The 23,933-nt window shown below is 40.8% G+C and overlaps 1 protein-coding gene and 1 pseudogene across 3 annotated transcripts in view; both read right to left on the reverse strand.

Annotated features, from left to right (window-relative positions):
- Positions 1 to 23,933, reverse strand: part of AR (androgen receptor) — a gene marked incomplete at its 5' end in the record, with an annotated part of 181,457 nt that overhangs the window by 99,608 nt on the left and 57,916 nt on the right. The window lies entirely within an intron of this gene.
- LOC308494428 (cofilin-2-like) lies at positions 18,620 to 22,040 on the reverse strand (annotated as a pseudogene). The gene is made up of 2 exons: positions 22,031 to 22,040; positions 18,620 to 19,122 (listed from the first exon to the last, which is right to left on the reverse strand). The product of its transcript is annotated as a cofilin-2-like (transcript).

Consider the following 23,933-nt stretch of genomic DNA (forward strand, 5'->3'; position numbering starts at 1 on the left):
GTCTAGGTCAGACTCTGCCTCAGCATTTCCCGCTCAATTCTCCTCCCTCTTTTTTTCCTCCTCCACTTACTCTTAAGCCAAAGAACAAAGTTAGGAAACAGCCACTCTGCCTTTTAAATAGCATCCTAATTTGAAGGCTAAGATGGACCCTGAGCAACTTTTGAGTCCTAATTTAGGACACTGTTAAACTATATCAGATAAATGAACATCTCTCTTAAAAAATACCAAAGATTTCACAGTGTCCATTTGATCACAGTACATCTCACGTCCTTGCCATGAAGTCTTCCTCATATCTAACCCACATCACTCAGATTATTTTTTCCTGTCTTCAGTAGAAATAGAGAATTGCTTGACACAGTCTTACCTTGCCTTACACAGATTGAACAAAATGTAATCTAGGATAATACCTGAGAAGGAAAATGTGTCATACTTGGCATCTTTTATACTAGGTAAAAGTGAAGCGGTAAGGAGCTGCTGGAACTGTCAATGTTAGGTAAACATGAATCATTCAACTTGATGAACAAGCTCTTTCCACGCTGCAAAGTGATCACGTGGTCGCTGGCATGGTACCTTCTTGGTTCCCTGTTGCCATTATAATGAAGAGACAAGTTGCAGCCAGACAGATCCTGCTTTCCCTTAATCTTTGGCCACTGTCAACTTTACTCCCTTGTTTCTGCTCTGGAATCTGCCTCACTAGACTAAGAGTTGGGAGCCTATAAATTCTGACAGTAACTTGCTGCATGACCTGCATGACCAGTTCCCTTTTCTCCTGACCTTCACTTTTCTCATCTTATAAAACCTTTATTTGCAGAGCACTTCAAGTACATGAAGCACATTCACATGCATTTATCTCTTGGGATCTTCATAAGTACTCTGTGAAGCAAACAGATGAATCAGGGGACGTTTAGGGAGGTTTAGTGACTTGTCTAAAGTGGAACAGCTAGAAAGTACCAAGGCTGTAATTTGAACTCTAGTTTTAATTCCTAATCCAGAACTCTTTATAACATACCAAACTGCCTTCTGATATCAATAAAGCAAGGGGGTTGGATTACAGACCTTTAATTCCACAACTATTATATGTACAGAATTTCATAACTGTAAAAACACCTTCACATTCATTACCATCCGTTCTGTCAAAAATCTACTCATATCCAGTACCTACCATAGACCAGGCACTATTGGACTAGGGATGCGATGAACAACTGAGACACAGATGCTCATTACCTTGTGGAGTCTTCCATTTTGAGGGAGGTACATGAAGTAAACATAATAAAGACTCAAAAATGCTTTTATATACTGATAAGTACAGCAGGATAACGGGACACAGAGTGACTGAGAAATATCTTATTTAAGCTCTCCAACACCCTGCCATGTAAAGATTTTCATTAACCCCTGTAATGCGGAGTGCAGTTTCCAGGCTCTCGGCCTCACGTGGAAAGGTGCTGGCTCAGGTAGTAAATGGCCATCAACTGTGATTGCATGGCCATCAGCTGTGGCTAGCTGGCCGTCAGCTGTAACCAGTGAGCCATTGGCCACTAATATAACTGCCATGGCTTCGGTAGCAGCAAATGGGGGCTAGCAAGAAGATGGTGGCTGACGCTATGGAAGGCAGTGTGGCGGTTCCTCAAAAAATTACAAATAGAATTACCATATGACCCAGCAATCCCTCTCCTGGGTATCTACCCAAAGAATCTGAAATCATTTATACATAAAGACACGTGTGCTCCAATGTTCATTGCAGCTTTGTTTACGGTGGCCAAGACATGGAAACAACCAAAATGTCCTTCGATAGATGAATGGATAAAGAAGTTGTGGTATATATACACAATGGAATACTATTCAGCGTTAAGGAAAGATGATATAGGAACATTTGTGACAACATGGATGGATCTTGAGAATATAATGCTAAGCGAAATAAGTCACACAGAAAAAGCAGAGAACCCTATGATTTCACTGATATGTGGTATATAAACCAAAAACAACAAAAGAACAAGACAAACATATGAGAAACAAAAACTCATAGACACAGACAATAGTTTAGTGGTTACCAGAGGGTAAGGGGGATGGGGGGAGGGAGATGAGGGTAAGGGGAATCAAATATATGGTGATGGAAGGAGAACTGACTCTGGGTGGTGAACACACAATGGGATTTATTGATGATGTAATACGGAATTGTACACCTGAAATTATGTAATTTCATTAACAATTGTCACCCCAATAAATAAATTAAAAAAAAAAAAGGAGATGGTGGCTGAGCTAGCAAGTGAAGATTGCAGTAAGGACGGCGGGTTGTGGATAGTGTGGCTCCTGCTTCCTGTGTCTTCAACCAAGCTGCCAGCAACACTATAGTAGTATAACTCCCCTACCTATGGCTCCGTGGGTGTTCCTTTTTGGCCTCACTATGTCCTGCATTCTTATGTGGGGAGCGGGACCAGAGACCCCGCAGGCCGCCCTGCCCGACAAATGGCGCAGCAAGCAGGGTACAGTGCTGGCCAAAGCTCTCCGAAGGGCAGTAGAGCAGTTTGTGCCTATGAACACTCAGTCTCAGGAAGACCAGGAGGAGCAGCTGCCGGAGAGCTGGACCCCCGTGGAGAGGTGGAAAGACCTGGACGGTTCCCCAACCAGCATAGGCTGGAGAAAGAGAAGGTCATTGCGACCCTGTGGGCTGGAATTGCTTGCTGAGGCCCTCACCCCCAGATTGGGGAGGACTTGGAGCCCTCGCCCTGCGGAGATGGCACACACTGTGAGGCTAACGCACAGCCCTGGCAAATGACTGTGGACTATGGGGAATGGGCTCCAGCCCTAATTTAATGGACCGCTTGACTGTCTGTTTGGGAACTTACCACCATGTAGTGGAACTGGCAGATGTTTGCTTTTGTGTCTCAACCAGCTGCCACGGAAAATATGTGAGAAAGACTGGCTATGCTCAGGAAGACTGGCTGTGCCCAGAAAGACTGGTGTGACCCTGAGAGGCCCTGGCTGAGTCCAGGAAGTCTGGCTGTGTCCAGAGAAAGTGGCACTGCCCTGAGAGGCCCTGGCTGTGCCCAGGGAGACAGGTGGTACCCTAAGAAGCCCAGTAAGTCTGGCTGTGACCAGAAGGACTGGTGTTGCCCTGAGAAACAGTGGCTGTGTCCAGAGAGCCTGGCTGTATCTAGGATATTGCATTCACCTCCAGGCTCCTCGCACAGGGCGCCTCGCAGAAGACGCTTGTCGCGTAGATTGTGAGGCGAGACCCTGTAGGGGTGGAGTGTGGGGACAGAACCCCAGAGAGCAGTTTCCAGGCTCTCGGCCTCATGTGGAAAGGTGCTCACTTTAATAAATGGCCATCAACTGTGATTGGATGACCATGAGTTGTGGCTAGTTGGCCGTCAGCTGTAGCCAGTGAGCCATTGGCCACTAATATAACTGCCATGGCTTCGGTAGCAGCAAATGGGGGCTAGCAAGAAGATGGTGGCTGGGCTGGCAAGCGCGGATTGCAGTTAGGATGGCGGGTTGCGGATAGTGTGGCTCCTGCTTCCTGTGTCTCCAACCCAGCTGCCAGCAAGACTATAGTGGTATGACTCCCCTACCTATGGCTTTGTGGGTGTTCCTTTTTGGCCTCACCATGTCCTGCGTTCTTATGTGGGGAGTGGGACCACAGACCCCGCAGGCCGCCCCATGTGACACGGGGTCTCTGCTCCCGCTCCCCACATAAGAACACAGGACAGGGTGAAGCCAAAAAGGAACACCCACGGAGCCATAGATAGGGGAGTCATACCACTATATTCTCGCTGGCGGCTCGGCTGGAGACACAGGAAGCAGGAGCTACACGACGCACAATCCGCCCTCCGCTTCTCTGCCAACCAACCAATCCACCAACCAACCACCAACCAACCCCCTACCGTAGCCATGGCAGTTATATTAGTGGCTAATGGCTAACAGATAACAGCTGATGGCCACCCAGCCACAGCTGATTACAGCTGATGGCCATCTAATAACCGAGTGAGCACCTTTCCACGTGAGGCCGAGAACCTGGAAACTGCTCTCTGGGACTCTGTCCCCACAACTCCATTCTCCAGATGAGCAAAAGTAGGCCAGAGGAGATAAGTATCTTAACCAGAGTTTTGCCTAGACACAATAACTTCTGACTATATGTTCCATGCTCATTCCATTCCGATGCCTCACTCCTGGCACTGGTGTTCTAGAATCCCATGATTTATTCTACAAATGATTAACTCTTGAATATTTGGTTCAATAATGCCCTATTTCTGAAGGAGGATTAGACATAGGCTAAATGCTCTGTGATCATGAGATCAGGAGCACCAGACACTTAGCCTTCAAAAATAGGACCAGGGTGCTTCCTAGTTTACTTGCTTAATCTATCCTTTCCTTGAGAGTAGCAAGAATTCTGTTTTGTTTACTGTTCTACCCCCAACATCTAGCACATGGTTTGGCTCCTAATTAGTGTTTGTTAAATATTTATTGAATCTATGGATGAATGAATGAATGAAAGAACTAACGAACGAATGAATGAATGAATGAACAAATGAACCAATGAGAAAACAAATTAACACAGCTTGCAGAAAGCTGGGTTGGAATGTTCCTGGCAAAGGGAGCTATACTACTTTCAACTTCTTTCAAGAAGCAAACTTCAGCTGTTCTCCTAGGAACACACAGGCATGGCAAAGAGACAGGAGTTGCCATCTGAGGGGGAGGAGAAGGGAACATAACACTACAAGAAGCATAACCAGGCCAATTGAAAATGAAATGCCCCCTCTAAGAAGTAGTTAGGAGAGGATAGTTATTTTTTTCTTCTCTCTGCCCTGGAAAGTTATTCTTTGTTCTCTGTACTTCTTAGGCAATTAGGAAATAGTGGATCTGAAATGTGGTGGTTCTTGCTTTCTGCACAATTTTGAAGCTGAAAAAGACTGTATTCTATATAGTGAGGATTAGAGTGGTCTGGGGACCTTTCAAGGGGCTAAGTAATACTGGGCTGCCCAGGACCCTGTGCTTCATTTTCATTAAATGTTCTAGTCACAATTTGCCTAGATATTTGTGCTATACACACATAAAAACAGAGTGGTCTCTGAACATCTACAACTGACTTGGATGGAGAGAGGAAAAAATAGCCATGACAAGGAAGGCAGGTAGTATTTATTTAATACTCACTACATGCCAGCACTGTGATACCTACGGCCACACTTACTGAGCAACCACAGTTTCCCATCTGTGAAGTGGGGGTATTCACAATATCTAGCTATCTGGCTATTGTGTGCATTAAGTGAGCTAATCCGTGTCAGGTGTTCTGCATAGTGCTTGGTGTGTAATATGCCCCAAGTAACAAAATAAGCCACCATCACTTTCACCATCATCATCACTACTATCATCACCACAACCATCATCATCATCACCATAACCTATGTTCAGTGTGTGTTTTAGGTGCTTTTATATAAACTATCACAATTTATTGTTTCTACAACATTGCATGGTACAGATGACAGATAAGTAAATTGAAGCACAGTGAGACATAGTAACTTTCTTAAGGTTTTGCAACTGAGAAGAAAACAGCAAAAGGTAGCAGCCAGATCCACTTGACTACTCCTTCATTGTATCACACAAAGCCAAAATAAAGCCTGGAAGCTAACAACTAGTAGCATGTTCAGAAATCCTGACCGATTTACAGTAACTTCATCTGCATACCAGTGTTGGAAGCAAATGTAGCTGTATCTTGAAACTCCATGTTTATTCCTTGATAAGCGAGGAGTGGAGGCTAAAAGCTGAAAAAAACATGAAAAGGTGCTGTTTGGAATTTGAAAGGGAAAAAGAGCATACTTCTATAAATGCATAAATCAAAATTGAGAGTTTTAATATAAGATATACTAATACTCATTCATGCTAATGGATATGCACATTTTCTACAAGGAACCCCTCTAACCATGGAATAGGTCTCTTTTAGATGTGCATATAGATAACAACATTGCCGCATTCTATATTTGCTGCAGCTTATCGTCTTTATCATAGTCTTTGTAATCATTCAAAAGGCGGCAACCGAGTCCTTCGATGGGCCAGGGACCCAGGAAGGAGCAGGCAGCTGACTCTGCCTCTTGAGGCCATTACAGGCAAACAGTTATTGAGAAGAATATAGAGTGGTGAAAACTTACGGGGGTGGAGGGAGGTGGGGAGCGGGGAGGCATAGTTGTTTTAATAGCTTTCTTGAGATGTAATTTACATATCATGAAGTTCACCCATTTAAAGTATACAATTCAATGGTTTTTGGCATATTTATAGAGTTCTGCAGTTATTACCACTATGTAATTCTATAACATTTCATCACCCCCCCAAACAAAACCCTATACCCATTAGCTGTCTGTCACTTCCCATGCTCTCTTCCCCAAAGCGCATTTGAACCTTACCTATTTTCTGTCTCGATGGACTGGCCTATTCTGGACAGTTCATATAAATGAAATCATACAATATTGTGGCCTTTCATGACTGGCTTCCTTCACTTAGCATAGTATGTTCAAGGTCCATCCAAGTTGTCGCAAGTATCAGTACTTCATTCCTTTTTATGAGTGAGTGTCATGCAGGGCGTCTGGCGGGGTGTAAGGTGGGGTCTCTTCTCCCGCTCCCCGCATAAGAACACAGGACATGGTGAGGCCAAAAAGGAACACCCATGGAGCCATAAGTAGGGGAGTCATATCACTATATTCTCGCCGGTGGCATCCGCCTCTCTGCAATCCGCTCTTGCTAGCCCCCATTCCTTTCTGCTAGCGTGGCTACAGCCGTTATATTAGTGGCCAATGGCTTACGGGTTACAGCTGACAGCCAACTAGCCACAGCTGCTGGCCATCTGATCACAGTTGATGGCCATTTACTACCCGAGCCAGCACCTTTCTATGTGAGGCCGAGAGCCTGGAAACTGCTTTTTGGGGCTTTGTGCCCACAGTGAGTAACATTGTATTATATGGATTTTGGATTTTGCCCCACATTCAGCCAGGGACAAGCATCTCGGAGGTTCTGTCTGGGTACTCTTCAGAGGGTGCAGCTTTGGGCACAGTTTTCCATTCCACTAGAGACAAGCATGACTTTGTCATTAAACCTGGCTTCCTAGAAGTTGCCCCAGTGTCAGAGTAGCATATAGTTTAGACAATGTGTGGTCAAAGATTGTACTTAAGCATCTTCAGCCTTAAGCCTTCTGCATTTCACTGATGCATCTGTATGTGGCTTAAAGAATGCTTTAGAGTCTAACCCATATCTTGCTCTCATTTCTCCTTAGTGAGTGCAGCCTAGCACACGTGCACAGTACTCCACAGAGTCAGAAATGAGTGTAACCCATAAGATCTCTTCGTGGCTGTTCCTTTTCCTTGTTTTCTATGGTTACCTGGCTGGTCTTGTGTTTTCTTGTTGTTACTAGTCTGATGGAGCTACCAATCGCTTCTTAATTGCTCACCACCAAATCTCCATTGTTTCTGACAATGCCCTTAGGCATGAACTTCTCCATGCTCTGCTCCAAATAATGTCAGTCCCCTCAGGCAAACCTGTGAAGCTCTCCATCTTGATAGCCTGCCTTCCCCAGTTGGCAGAACCTCTGTGTCATTGCAGTGTAGTTGGGGGCCAGGGAGCCTGACCTGCTTCTCCAAGAGTGACTCATCTGGACCCTGTGGAGTGATGGCAGCCCCTAGTTCTCTTGGCTTGCCTTTCCCAGTATAGAACCTTCACCCTTTGTATGAGCTGGGGAAGGCACAATCAGTGCTCATGTATTCTTGGCTTAAAACCACTAGCACAGAGCCTCCCCCATACACGTGGAAACTGGGTGATAGAAGGGATCTCTAGTCCCCCCAGCTGTGCCTGCCTAGAATAGTACTACTGTAATAGAAGGCTAAGGGGCATCAGAGATGCTGATGGCCTGCTCCTCTGGGTGTGAAACTACTGCCAAGGAGTGGTGGGGGAGAGGATGTCCCATCTTTTTTGCCTCACCTGCCCAAACAACAGCTTCCATCACATGGAGCTAGGGGTGGGGATGAGAGTAGGTCATGGCTCAGATGCCACACACTCCTGTTCCTCTTACCAAGATTCAATAGATTTTGTTGAATTAAAGTTTCTCTCTTTGCTGTATGTCCTTAGGAAATTTACAGAAATCGTAAATGGCTTTTTTCTTTATAGCTTTACCAGTTAAATGGCTGTTTTGCTGTAAAGATGAGCCACCATGATCCTTGAATTGTCACTCTGGAAGTCCTGCCTTTCGGAACACTTAGTCGTGAAGTGGAAAGATTGGAAAAGGCTTCACAGAAGTAGTAGAAATAATGTTTATTTATATTGCTTTGGGCGGGAAGGCAGATGGGCAGGTAGAAAGTTGCCCCAAATAGGGAAACAGCACGTACAAAGGGAAGTGTAAAGCTGGAAGACTGCATATGGGTGCTAGTGGTCCAATGGCTCCAGTGAGTAAGCTAAGGTAAGCAGGTTGAACCTTATCCTATAGCCATTGAGGATCCATGAGAGGGCTTCAGAATGGAGAATGATCTGGACAGATCTGTATTCTAGACAGGTCACCCTGGATAAGGTCCCAAACAACTTAAAAGGAATTAGATTTAATCCCAGGCTTTGCCAAAGCCAGGGAAAGGAAGGTAAGAATGCAAATAGCAGCCAAGCCGACGCTTTTCAGCTCTCCTATCTATCAGAATAAAAGTCTACTTGATTTCTATGAAAATAAACCCACATTTCACACTCATAACTAAAATAATTAAGAAAGTAAAAAAGAAAACAGACATGCCTTATTGGCTAGAATAGTTGCACATTTGTTCAGCTAAATATTTAAACACATATGTGATTTATGTTTAACAGAACATATGCTGGTATTTCTCTAAGTAAAAATTAATCTGAAAAGTAAAAATAAATGTTTGTTTTAAAATGTGTTATGTACTTCCTTAAAAGTTAACTCCATATTTGAGTTGTTTAAATATGCTTCTTTTTTAAAAAAGTAAAAAAGAGCTCTTTTTTCTGAAACAATCTGGTTAAACAGAATGATCACGAGAATGGGCATCAAGAGCCCAGAGTTCAAGTCTAAATGTTTACCATCAGCCTCCTGTGGAACCTTTACAGTTCATTCCCTTTATTGGGACTAAATTTCTTTTCCTCTACAAAGGAAAATTCAAAAGATATGACGAGAGAAATATTGAATTATGCAACCGCTGAGATCCTTTCTAGCTCTTAAATCCATAATTGAGCCTTTTGGCAAAAATACTTCCAGTGCATGATTTAAATCAAACCCACCTAGAAAGACTTTCAAAGCATGACCTCCAAACTCAGCAGCTATAAAAGAAAAAATGATGAATTTAACTATATAATTCAAGACTGCTGGACAGAAAATCACATAAACAAGTTGAAAGATAAATTGGGAAAACTATTTGTAACACATATAACAAGGAGCCAAATTCCTTTATATACAAAGAGCTCCATAAATCAATAAGAAACAGATGGAAAGCAAACAACAACAAATCAGCAAAAGCCAAGAACAGCTAGTTCACATGGAAAGAAATATAAATGGCCAATAAACATGTGAAACGATGCTCATGCTCACTCATAATTAAAGAGAGACCGAAAATAATGATAAACTGGTTTTTTTACTTCCCATATTTACAAAGATTGAAAAGTTTAGTAATATCTAATATTTGCAGGGTTTTTTTGGCAGGGAAAGGGGTAATATCTACCAGCAGTCAAAATCCATACACTCTTTTATCCAGCTATTTAACAACTAAGAATTTATATTTGCAAAAATATGCTAAAACGGAATAACATCATTTTCTAACAATTGTTACATTTTCTATGTGCCTGGCACTTAACATATAAATACTTCAGTTTTGAATGTGTATTGTTAACTCATTAAATCCTCATAACAGTACCATGGGGTAGAGACCATTATTATCCCAATATTTTTATGGGAAGGTGCTGAGGCATAGAGAAGTTACAGAATTTGCTCAAGGATGTATAATATGGAGTTGGTGGCACCAGTATGAGAACCAAAATAGTCTGGCTCCAAAGCTAGTATTCCCCTTAAGCACTTCATATACTGCCTCTTGAGGATGTTAATTGCAGTGCTACTTTAATATCACAACAGTTAGGAATAAACAAAATATCCATCAGTATTGGGAAATGACATAATAAATTACAATACAGCCACACAAATGAATATTGTGAAGCCTTTAAGAATATACAGAGGGTGCCAAAATAATGTATACACATTTTAAGAAAGAAAAACTATATTAAAATTGTAATACTCAATATATACCAATAACAAAAGGTGAATATGTCACGTTTTCTTTTCGTTTTTTTTTTTTTTTAAGATTTTATTGGGGAAGGGGTACAGGACTTTATTGGGGAACAGTGTGTACTTCCAGGACCTTTTTCCAAGTCAAGTTGTTGTCCTTACAGTCTTAGTTGTGAAGGGCGCAGCTCAGCTCCAGGTCCAGTTGCCATTGCTAGTTGCCGGGGGCACAGCCCACCATGCCTTGTGGGAGTTGAACCAGCAATCTTGTGGTTGAGAAGACACATTCCAACCAACTGAGCCATCCGGGAGCTCAGCAGCAGCTCAGCTCAAGGTGCAGTGTTCAATTTTAGTTGCAGGGGGCGCTACCCACCATCCCTTGCGGGAGTCGAGGAATTGAACTGGCAACCTTGTGGTTGAGAGCCCACTGGCCCATGTGGGAATCAAACCAGCAGCCTTCGGAGTTAGGAACAAGGAGCTCTAACCGCCTGAGCCACCGGGCTGGCCCCAAATACAAGTCACGTTTGACTTCTGCAATGATAAGAGGTGCTCAAAGTGGTTACCATCAGTGTCCAGACACTTCTGATTACGGGAAACTACTGCTTGAGCAACGTTGACCAAAGGGTCCACTTGCATACATTTTTTGGCATCCCCAGTAAGTATATATACAGAAATGGAAAAGTGTATGAGATCTGTTAATTAAGTGAATAAATCAATGTGCAGAACAGTAATTGTAGGGTGCTAGCATTTGTGAAAAAGAATGTTCATGTATTTAACTATATAAATATGTTTTTATATGCAAGGAAAATCTCAGAAATCATACACAAGAAACAGGTCTCTGTGCTTACCCGTGAGGAGCAAAACTGAGAGGTGCAGAGCGTAAGGTATGTCATGAGTAGAACTTTGATCACTTCATATTCTTTTGTATTGTTTGATAATTTTGTAAAACTAATATAAAATAATATTGAATGTTAACTATAAAAAATAGTCACGGGGATATATAGTACAGCATAAGGAATATAGTCCATAATATTGTTATAACTATGTACAGTGTCAGATGGGTAATAGCCTTATATGGGTTATCACTTTGTGAGGTATATAAATGTCTAATCACTATCTAGTTTTGTACACCTGAAACTAATAACACACACACACACACACACACACACACACACACACACACACACACACCCTAATGAAAAAACATCAAGCCAACTTTAAACATTCTACTAAAAGTTCCTATTTGCTGTGTTTCCTCCTATCAGGAGAGAGACCTTTCAGAAACTAATTAGTATGACGTGTGAAATGTTCTAATATTTAGCTGTGATTTCACTGACTTCCCCTTTTGGTCGTAGAGACACCGGGTCCAGAATCTCAAAAGATTCTGGATGCCCTCAGGACTGGCCCCTCTCGGGACTGGCCCCTATTAATTAACAAAAGCACATTCATTTGGGTGGTTGCCTCAAGGTGTTCAGATGTGTCTTAGGTAAAGGAGCAACCAGATAAGCCTAAAAATATTTAAGAGCCTGAAACTGCTAAGTCTCTTTACAGGTTAGGGAGTTGGGAGGCCTTATGAAACGATGAATCCCTCTTTCCTTTCTGGTCTGTAGAAACCTACATGTCTCCTCTGTTTCCCAAGGATTAAATGCCCTTTGTTGAAAAATGATTTCATTCTCATTGTCTCTTTTTATGATCCTTAAATTAACATTTAAAAGTGGCATAAAAACAATCTTAAAATGATTTTCAAACACTTTGGTGCCTAATTAAATGTTTCTAGCATTTTGAAGGATAGATTATGATTATATTGTGTAAGAAAACACAATTTTAAAGGTTATATTGGTGGAAAATTTGATAAGTGTATTATATCAATTTCCTTATCATTCAAATTTGTAAGGAAAACACTAAGAAATCAAAATATAAATTAAGAAAGATATAAATATAGAATTTCATGCAAGAAAAAGTAAAGCTAGGTAGGAAACCACATCGTCACCAATAATAAAAGGAAATGCAAATTCAATCAAACGTAAGATATCTTTTAATGAAAACAGGGTAGAATAAAAATTTTAAATTGATAATGTTTGGTGCTGTTTAGATTGCAGTGAAACCGGTATAATCATATGCTGCTCAAAGCACTTTAAGTTAATATAAACCTTTTTGAAAGGATTATGACAATACACTACAGGGATCCCCCACCCCCAAATCTGCTCATACTTCGGACCCAAAAGCTCAGTTTTTGCAATTGATCCTAAGAAATAATTCAACCAAGGCAAATAGCTACATACAGAGATATATTCACTGCCAAGTTATTCATAATATCTAAAAATGAAAAACAATTCGATGCCCAACAACAGAAAAACGGTTTGGTACATTATGGCACATTTACTCTATGGCTGTGTTTTCCATAGAATTTCTGTGTTTATGGAAATGTTTTGTAGGAGCACCATCAAGAACAGTAACCACTGCACTCAGGTGGCTATTGAGCTAGGAAGACACTTTTAATGAAATAAACAAGGGGACAGAGCGTTTGAAGACTTACTTTATCTTAAAATTTGAGGGTGGGGGTGGGAGATACTCTGACTTCTCATCTTTATCTTCATTTCATTGATACCAAAGGCAGAATTTCCATGTGGCTGTGAACTCCACTGGAAATAGCAAACTGTGGCGGGGGGGTCTGCCTGATAGGGTGTTTCCACTGACCACAAGCAATGTGAAACTAGGTTACAGATCACACCTGGTTTCATGGTGATCGCTGGCCTGTAAAAAACCTGCGGCCCTGTTAAGCGCAGAACTTGAAGAAGACTGGTGTGTGTGGCCAATCTGAATGGAAGGAAACTTGGGGTTCCCATTGGATCTAGGGGCCTGCACCCAAATTCAGTGTGCACTCGGGCAAAGTGACCAGCTGTGAGCACAAGGCTGGTGACAGCTCATGCAGAATGGGTATCTGCTTGTGTCAGTGCCAAAAGTACATGAGTCACAGTGGAGACAGGACATCTGGATGTAGAATGAATTGTTCTCTTTTATTATTTTTACTAATTCTTAACATTTGGGTCACACTTTAAAGCTAACAAAATGCTTTCAGATCCATTATTCCATTTGATGCTCATAACAACTCTGTCAGATAGGCACCATACTCAGTGCATTAAGTAACAACAGCTGCCTCAAGAACCAGAATTTGTATAGCACACTGTCTTTCACGCCCATCACTGCAATTGTTCCCCATCACCAGGAAGTAGCTAGAAACTTTCAAGCTCCCATTTAACAGTTGAGGAAACTGAGGCTCAAAGAAGAGCAAGAGTCCTATGGATTCATGACTAGTTATGCAGTAGTGCCAGCCCCTGAACGCTCATGGTCTAATTCCCAGCTTCACGTTCTTTCAAAAACACCATGCTGTCTCTTTGTATTCATATATGTTAATGATATGCACAAAGAGCCCATAGAAGGCCCCAACTCTTTCATTCAAGATTGACATATCGGCAATCCCTAGAACCATCCACTATATATTCCGTCCATCCCTCTCTCCCCACTTTAAGCAATAGCCTCCCGAATGGTCTCAGTACCTCTATTTCACCAATTTGCATATCACTTCCCAAGTCATCATTCGAAAACGCAAATCTTCCAGGTCACACCTTTGCTTAAAATCCTTCTAATGACTTACAAATGAATAATTGCCAAGCCTCAATGGGGAAAACTAATGTTAGGGAAGAAAATATTCATTTCCTGCACAATTTCTGGTACATAAGAAGTGCTCAATATGTAGCAGATTGTTTTTTAAAATCCCTCTAAGACTGTTCACCAGACAAAGCTAAAGTTAAAAACCTTCAGGATGACATTCAAGGCCCTTTGAAACCTAGCATAGAATAGTACCAACTACCTGTATTCTGCTTGAGCAACACTGGACTATTTGCCGTTTCCTGGAACCCAGCATCCTAGCATGCTCTGTGCTACTCTGCGTCTGCAGTGCCTTCCTTCTTCCCTGCACTTGGCTTCCTTAGAGATCATTCCATTATCGCTCTTTTCCCTTATAATTAGTCACATTTTTAGTACCGTATATTCACATACACTATGACATTTTTTAAAATAGCAATTTGTTTATATATTTATGTTCCTTGTTAGACTGAAAACACCTAGAGGACAAAAATTTGTATCATCTTTTAAGAGCATGCCTAGCACAGTGGTTGGCATGTGGCAGCATTAACACACGTACTGGATTAACTGGCTTCAGTGAAGGGGTACCAATGGGCTGCTCATTACATTACCTGAAACACAGAGTATCACAGTTGTATCCAGAGTGTCCAGTTTCGGGCAAATACAAACCAGTAACGCTCAGATTTGATGTTCCTGTCCAGTTCCTGAACAGTCTCTGGAGAAATGGAAGGAAATCATATGATTCCCCTGAGTTACCCCTCTGCTGCTTGGCAGCCATGAAGAAGGGAAAAACTGCTTTCCTCAGACAAATAAACAGGCCAGATGACCATTTCATAGCCTGTGGAGTGGCTGTAAAACAAAATGGTAAACCACTCAACAAATGCTGTCTCATAAAGAACATTCCAGGTGGAATGAACACATGTGTACATCAAACTGACCCTCCAGAGTCTTCCACAATTAAAGTGGAACCATCCAGGCAAAAAGGGTGAGTCATCTCACAACCACACACACACATCTTTTTTCAACACTAACAGGCAGTCCGAAAGGTGTCCTCTGTAACACAGTCTACTTGGAGAATTCTTTGGGCGTGCTTGACGCTGAGATTTTGGTGCCTTCCAATGCACTGAAATCCCTACCAAATTCATTCCCAGAGAAGAAGGTGCTGCACTCATTATTTGGGGATTTCACTTACCCATCTCCAAACCATAAGGTTCCCTTTCTTACACTGGTCACTGAGGGAGTAAAGTGAAGGAGACTGTTCTGAGGAGGCGGTGACAGTCAATCTTGCAAAGAAGATTAAAAAAAAAGTCTTCAGTTACCATCACCGAGTCAAGCCCCATCCTCTGGAGGCACACAATGGCGGTCGGCAGTGAAAACTATTGTACTACCAGCATAAAAGTTTCACAGAAAAAGGAGAAACGTACAGAAGAATTATTTTAGTTTCCTTTAAGGTCAGGACTACCTTTCTTCCAGCAGTGGTGAATATGCTGATATTAATGTTAACTTGGTGTGATCTTGTCACAGTTACACACAAGCTGTTACAAGTCAAGAGACATAATTTTCAACAACAGTAGGGAATGCTACTTTCATTCTTTAAGTACATGGTCCTGACTGGGCATTATCAAACAGGGTGGATGCAGGGGGATATATATTGGAATCTTTGGAAGAAGGTGTCATTCAGAGAAACATATTCAATACAATAATTGCTTTCATCATTCTGGCACAATGACTAACTTATTTGGGGATTTCAAACAGCAAACAAAAGTAAATAAAACAAATATTTTTTTATGTTTATTGAAAAAAGATCCATGCTTATTACAAGCGTCAATTCCTGAACCTCAATCAATAAGTCTCAAGTGGGGCCCAGGAATCTGCATTTGCAACAGGCATCCCAGCGAAATCTATATGGATGATCCTAAGATTGCATGTTACAAATCCTTCCATAAACTGTCTGGGAAGCCTCCCAAGCCCCTATCTTGTAAGTGCTACATATTTCCCAGTGAAGTAGGCTATACATGCCAGGGGCCAGAAACAATGGCAAGCAGAGAGTTAGCAAATCTTTAGACGCAGAACAAACCAATGTGGATTCCAAAAGAAACCTTTAGGCGTAGGGAAACGGACTAACCCTATGCTCTCAGAGGACAATGAGTGTGTCGAGTGTGGCAATGCCCAGTGCACGGATCCAGACCGCTGAGGCCTCTCTTTGGAGCAGTAAGTGAGCTGGTGGCTCACAGGTGGCTCACAGACCCCACTGCAATGGCCTTGCCTAATATGCTCCCCATTTTCATTCCTAGCAGTAGTGCATGTGCACCACATATATACACACATACACATTTACATCCCACTGCAACTTTTAGCTTGCACTCAAAGAGCAGCTGCCGGGTGGGTGGAGTGCTGCTCCTGTCACACTGCAGGTCCAGGGGCACTTTCCCTGATTATTCCTGTTGTCCACCTTCTCAGGAGTGAACGCTAATGGTTAAACAAGAGATCCACAGCTGGACTGTCTAGGTTCTAATCCTGACTCCTAGCTGTGCGTCTCCCACCTGTCTCAGCACTTATAAACCTCTTGAACTTTGCTTCCTTACATCGCTATGTCCACTTTACCCTGGTGACTCCCCTAAAACATTGTCCCTCTTCTGTCCCAAAACCACTCCACTAAGTCATGTCTTCATCATCTCTCACTTTCTTTCCCTCCTAGTAGGTCTCCCTGTCTCCAGTCTCTGCCTTATCATCCTTCATTCTTCACCATCAACCTTTATCCACATGGCTGTCAGAATTTTCTTTTTAAATCACAAATCTGATCGGTTCACCCCTCTGTTGAAAAACACACGATAATATCCAAACTCCTTAACTTAGAAATAAAGGTCTTTTATGACCTGGCCCCAATCCATTCTTTCAAACTCATTTCCTATTACGCTTATGCAACCTACATTTCAGTGATACTGAGGTACTTGTTATTCCCGTATGTGACCTAGGTTAAAACACCTTTGCTTGTGCTTGTCTCTTGAGTTGGAATGCATTTCCTTCTCTGTCTCCTGCTATTCAAATCCTAACTATTCCTCAAGGCTCAGTTGACAGGCAACCTCCTCTGAACTCTTACCAATCTTTATTTGTTCATCTAAAGGCACTGAGCACTTACTTCCTACCTTGGAGTATAGTTAGTGTGACCCCATATGTTATTTTCTACTATATTATGCATTACTTGAAGGCAAAGTCCATGTCTGATGCCTTTCCCCTTTGTACCGTCTACAGAGCTTACTACAGTGCTAGGTACAGAGTGAATTCTCAGTGAGTATGTGATGCCAATGGACAGTTTTCCAGGTTTCATATTGTCTCTGCTACGGTAGAATGGCAGGCATATGGTCCAGGTATCCTAAGATTACACTGAAGGAAGGTCTACCTAGTGCAAAATTACATTACTTTTTATTTTTGTAGGAAAATGATTTTTATAGACCAGGAAGAATGAAAATTGTTATTAGTAATACCACCAAAATTAATAATACACATTTCATTACTGTGGAAGTCATGTTTCTTTTTTTTTTAATACGTCATACTTTTTATTGCAACATGGCCGTTTATGTAAGGGTGGGGAGTTTGATCTCAAAAACAACATTCCATTTAAGGCTCTTTTCTACAGAAATCGCCATCATGACTGATATTCAAAATACCTTAGTGTTGCAAGACTTATATGGCAAACATAAAACTCCTACACTTATTCAGTACTATACACTTAATGGAAAACCAAAAGGGATTAATATCAGCTATTTCTTTAAAGAAGAAATGCAGGTAACAGGGATGAACACTGAGGTACTAGGATAAGTTGATGACACAAGTTAACACAACTTAATTGTGATTCCTTTCAGGGGTGAAGAGTTCAACTCATTACAAAAAAGTGCTTCCAATTAGATGAATGTCAAAGTGGCTAGTTATCAGAGAACCACTCTCAGAGAACATCAACACAATCAATTATATCAACAAACTAAAAGATAAAACCTGTAAAATCATTTCAATAAATCTCGGAAGGACTTTGATAAAATCAAAACATTTCTAATAAAAACTCAGGATAAGTATTGAAACTTTTGTCAACTAAAGACTACCCTCAAAACAGCCACAATTGTCATTGTAAATAATCAAACACAACACACTAAAACATTTCCATTAAAATCAGTAGCTAGAAAAAAAAAGAAATAACTATTGAAATAAATTGAGTTCATTCATTAATTCATGCAAAAAAAAAAGTGCTTCCAATGCATAGTGTTATATCTGTGCTGCCATGTCACAAAAGTAGACTTACCAAGGCAGGTGAGGTGTATGAATGCTGGAGCCTCACAGAACTGTAATCGAGTACAACCATAAATAATACTGAGTAAAGTTTACCATCTGACCAGTGGATAATGCTTTCAAGGCATTCAATTAGCTTACCCTTTCCAGTATTCTAAGCTATTTACACTGACAATCATATACATTGCAGCACTTGCTGCAAAGGAAGCATATAACCAGTTGTTTTGGCTGAAGTATGATGGGAAGGCATTCCTTGGGTTCTACACAAAAGTAACAGTTTGAAAGAGTCTAATGGCAATCACTGATGAGCTTCTTACATAAATAATATTTCCTTCATTCATTTTGTTGGGAGGATCCAGTGCGAGGAGGACAAAAAAAACGTAACACTATTTCAATCCACTGAGCTGGAGACACGGAAGCTCCTTAAGATCCAGACAGCATCTGACTGTGATTTTATAAGGATTTTCCTTCAAGTAAAACTACGCCATTTCCTCCCAATTGCTCTACAAGTGTCAAACGGTCCTTTATGTCTTCCAAGCCATTTACTTGCCACTCACGTTTAATACTTGTAAATTTTTTTAATGGAATCTTTAGAGCTAGCATAAATCATCTTGCTTTTTAAAGGTGTACTTTCAGGAGCCCAGAACATAAGTACTAGGTCTTCTTTCTCAGACTCTTCTGTTTTGTATGTGTCATCGTACAAAAAGCATATCGGCAATCATTCAGAGTAGCAACTTCACAAAAGATGTATAGGGGTCCTCTACATTGTCGTCAGTGTCACTCTCCAAGATATACTTTGCTTCCTCTACAATTTTATTTGTCTGCTGTCATCGCTCAAACAAAAGAGAAGTGCTGCCTTCTTTTTTGGATCGCCTCTTGTGTAGAAGATTTCCTTACTTTCACATCATGAAAAACTTGGATGACTTCATCATGCACTGTAACTCCAAAGGCTCTGGCTTTGGCTCAGTGACACTGGGAGGAGGAAGAGGGGCGGGCCCCAATTCACAATTACAATTTCAAAGCAGTATAGGATATTTCCATTAGGACAGGCAAAGGGCAACCAAGGCACAAGACCTTCAATAAATGGTTACCCTTACATCACATAGTGTATTAGTTTTTTTTTTTAATTGCTACACAATAAATTATCACCAATTTAGCAACTTAAAATAACACCCATATATTATCCCATAGTTCTGTAGGTCAGAAGTCCTAGTGGGTTCAGCTGTCTTCTCTGCTCAAGCTTTCACACAGCCAAAATCAAGGTGTCAACCAGACTGATCTTTCATAGGGCAGTTATGGGTCAAGTTCACCGGTTGTTGAGCGAATTCACTGCTGGTTGTCAGCTGGGGTTCACCTCCTAAAGCTGCACTCTCCATGTGGCTCCCTCCATCTTCAAGCCATGGGCACATGAAATCCCTCCAAGCTTCAAATTTCTCTGTTACCAGGTAAATAAAAGTCCCAGCTTTTAAAGGGTGCGTGTGACTAGACCCCTCATAAAGCCAACCATGCCATACAACATAAGGTAACCATGGGGATGATATCACATTCATAGGTTTTACTCAGACTCAGAGAGGAGGGGATCATATCAGGACAGGGGCACTAGGGCAGTTTTAGAATTCTGCCCACCACAGTGAGTTATTAGTGAGGCTAGGATTTTAACTAGGTGGGACAGATTTTAAACATTCTGGAAAAAATACAAAAATTCAATCTGGGTAAAATATGTTTGTATTAAAATGGTCTGGGTAGAGATGATTTAGCTTATTATTCTAAAACAGAATGATAAATATGAAATAAGGGTTATCATTTTTAATTATATATTATTTATGGCCATGTAAAAGGTCTACAGGAAATTTTAAAAGAGATCACGGCTATCTCAACTTAACTCTATGGACCTCAGTTCAGCCATCTGTAAAATGAGGAGGTTGGACTGAATCATCTACAAGCTCCCATTCATTTTAAACAGCTGGTGCTTCTCATGTACCACTCTGCACTATTCTTCTGGGTTAAAGGGGAACTTTTCAAGGATCTATATTTAATGACAGGAGCTGAAAAAATGAAACCAACAAAGTAGTCAATCACAGAAACATTTGAATCTGAACGAGAATCTTTTTTTTTTTTTTTTTTAGGTTTCTGCAGGTCTGAAAACAACAATATAATAAATCTAAAAGTACCTACTATATAGTGAGGTTTTTAAAAAATCTCCTTTCTGAATAATTAAATAACTACACTGTTGAGTGCCTACTCTGTACACTTAGTGTTTCCTACTGCAAGGAATTTCCAAACATCAGAAGACAGACTGGACTGAATAGATGGCATGCAAGATTTCTTTCAAACCTGAAATCCTAAGATATAAATACAAGGTACAAGATACATAGCTTTACTATCAATCAGCTTACAACTGTACTAGAAAAACAGGGAATTATTTGGGAAGGAAAAGGGCCCAAAATGTGTTTCTCTCCCCCAGTTTATGAATAAATAACTAGAAAAGGTACAGACTATTAGCTGCTGCATAACCCCTGATTCTGTGGTGATATGGCTGAAGTCATCCATTTCATTTACATTAAAAGCACACCACACAATTTTCACTTGAAACTTAAATAACTGAAAATATAAAAATACCTCTTTCTACCAAAAAAAAATCAGATGTGCTGTTAGAAAAATTATAAGAACTAAGCAGAGTTTGTTGAATAATCTTTTTTCAAGTGACCATTGCTGAAATGCTAGACAAATATGTCCCCAAAATACCCAATTTAATCAAAGCTGGTTTTCCTCCTAATTACTTTTGTTTCACTTAAAACTTGTAGTAAACTGCTCTATTGCTAGTACCAGAATTTAAAATAATTTTCTGAAAAAAATTACAAATGCAATTCACAATCGTTTTTTTTTTTGAAAAGCAAACAATGCAGGGTGTATATGGTAAAAATCGAGGCCCAACCCTTTTCCATTTTACTCCTCAGGAGGATCCACTTTTAACAACTTGAGGTACATTCTGCACCAGCTTTTTGTACACACATATAAACACATGCGTTATGCGCATCCAAATGTAGTGATTTTCTTTTTACAAAAGTCAGATGATACTAAACATACTGATTTGAAATTTGCTTTCTTCACTCAACAATATAGTATGTTAGCATATGCATAGCTGCCTGATTTAATGGCTGCATAGTATTCCATATTATGAGTTATCATAACTTATTTCACAATTTCTGTACACAATAACATGTAAAAATCCTGTTTCAGACAAATAAAGTAAATAAATAAAACCAACTCATCATTCAGATTTGTCATTTAGCTTCACATTTATTTTGAAATACATTAATCAGTACTGTGAAATCTCTGAAATGAAAAGCTACTTGTAGTTCTAAGTAGTAGAAAAATGACTTTAAAATTATATTCACTTGTCAAATAATAAACTTCATGGATTTCTGTTATTTTTATTCTAGAATAAACATTTATTGAGCACATTTTTGGTGCCAGGCCCTGGACTAGGCACAAGGGGGGAGGGACAAGTATAGGTTCAGGGATGAATAAAACACCTATCACCCTTCTCAAGGATCTTCCATTCTAATAACTGGAAGACAGATATAGACTGCAACATGGAAGCACAGTGTTAGTGATTTACAAATTGCTCAAAGTGGGCTTCCTAAACTAAGTGACCTGAATCCAATTTCCCAACCAGCCGTTTAAATCAAAAGCAGTCTCAGGGTCTAATTTCAGGGGTGAATTCACTATGCCATGAATCTTTCTACTAAGCTCTTTCAGTTCCCATGTAGCAAAAGAACCAAATTATTTCCCACCGTCCTGTACTCTTATGGATGAGTAAGTATTCGTATACAGTCTGAAGTTCTAACATGTGATATCTACCTGGCGTCATTACCTATATAACTTAGAGATGAGACTGCATCCACCAAAGCCACAAGCAGGTAAAAAGCAGCGTATAAAGGAACAGGTAATGCCACATACACTACCCACCTCCTTAACTATACAGAGTGTACCAAAAAAAAAAATGTATACACATTTTAAGAAAGGAAACAACTGTATTAAAATTACACTGATGGTAACCACTTTGAGCACCTCTTGTAACTGCAGAAGTCAAACGTGACTTGTATTCATCTTTTGTTATTGGTATATATTGAGTATTACAATTTTAATAGTTTTTTCCTTTCTTAAAATGTGTATACATTTTCTGCGCACCCTCTGTGGATAGCCCTTTTCTCCAATTACTACCATTTCTGGTTTATTTGGCTACCTTCCTGTGGGTAGTTCCCTTTATATCCCACTCTATCCCTCACATATTTATTTGAACTAGTGACATTTCATGTTCTCCATAGTCACGTGTAGCTAGTGGCTACATACTGGACAGCATGGATCTAGTCTGAGCTCTCTGAGACCAAGGGTTCTACTGTGTTCATTCCACAGTTAGGCACTCAGGGATGGCTGATACATAAATTACCATCACGTCTGTCTTAGCATCACAAGAGAACATTCTTTGCCTCAAACTTTGCCTTGAGTAGAAAAAAAGTGGAGAAATTGATGTGACAGTGGGAACAGTGCCGAGACTCTAGTTGGAGCCAAATAATACGATATTACTAAAATAATATTTGAACTAATATAATGTAATATAACATTAGTTCAAATATTATTTTATTATTTTACCTTATTATAGGTAAACTCAGCAAAGGGCCAAAGGTTACAGTTCTAATCAGAAGAAAAATGAGTTGCTACGAAGTGCTAACCCCCCCCCCCAAAAAAAAAAAAAGCAATAAGAGGTGCTCATTTAAGCAGCGGATTTGCAGCACTTTGTGTACTGCTGTCTGAAAGACACACTTATCTCAGGTTTTTCCTCTCCTTTACACGTGGCAGTGCTGGGCAATTTCACATCGATTTTCTCCTTCAGTTCTCAGAAGAATCCTGAAGGATAAATTAAGATGATTATCCCCATCTTCAAGATGAATGTCCGAAGGCTCACAGAGAAGTGACTTTCCCAAGGCCATAAACACTGTGGGTAAGTTGGTAGGAAAAGCATCTTGGACTTGGCATCTGTGCCTTGCAACAAGCTTCCACTACTAAATGTCTATTTGGTCTGCCAAGATGATTTTTATCCAGAAGGAATCCATGTCCAATTACAAAGTGCTGGTTAGATCATTTTATTTTTCCTCTTCCAGCAAGCTGTGCTCGAACACATGTACCCTAAAAGCAAGGGCTATGTACGATTTCAATGCCATGACTAGCAGACAGCTCTTTGTTGGAAGAGTAGGGCCCCCAGTCATCTGGCAGGGAGTCACCAGAGCAGTGAGCAGATAGTCATGGGCCACCAGGAGCCAATTGCTGTGCATTCAGCATCAAATATGTCTCTGGAAAGCCTGTGTGTCATCTTCTGTGAAGGGGCCAAAGGTGGGGCTGGGACAGAGCAACTCAGAGCACTGCCCAGGCTGTGAGGTAAACGTTCAGGAGCTTAATTTCTGGTCATCTGAGGATCCCAGTGTTATAAATCTGTTCTTATTACAAGTACTGCAATTGTTTTCGACTTAGCTCTGCCCCCAAAGGGTGAAAAGAAGGGCAAATGGAAATATCAAACAAGGTCATGGGACCTTGGGGAATGTTCAGGAGCGGGGGTGGGGCCATTATGGACCGTGCATCAAATGCAGCCCGCTACCTTTTTTTTTTTGTTTTCCTGGAAAGTTGTACTGGGACACAGCCATACTCATTTGTTTATGTGCTGTCTATAGCTGTTTTTGTGATATAACAGCAAAGTTGAGCAGTTGTG

This window comes from Rhinolophus hipposideros (assembly GCF_964194185.1).
Source record: "Rhinolophus hipposideros genome assembly, chromosome: X".
NCBI lineage: Eukaryota > Metazoa > Chordata > Mammalia > Chiroptera > Rhinolophidae > Rhinolophus > Rhinolophus hipposideros.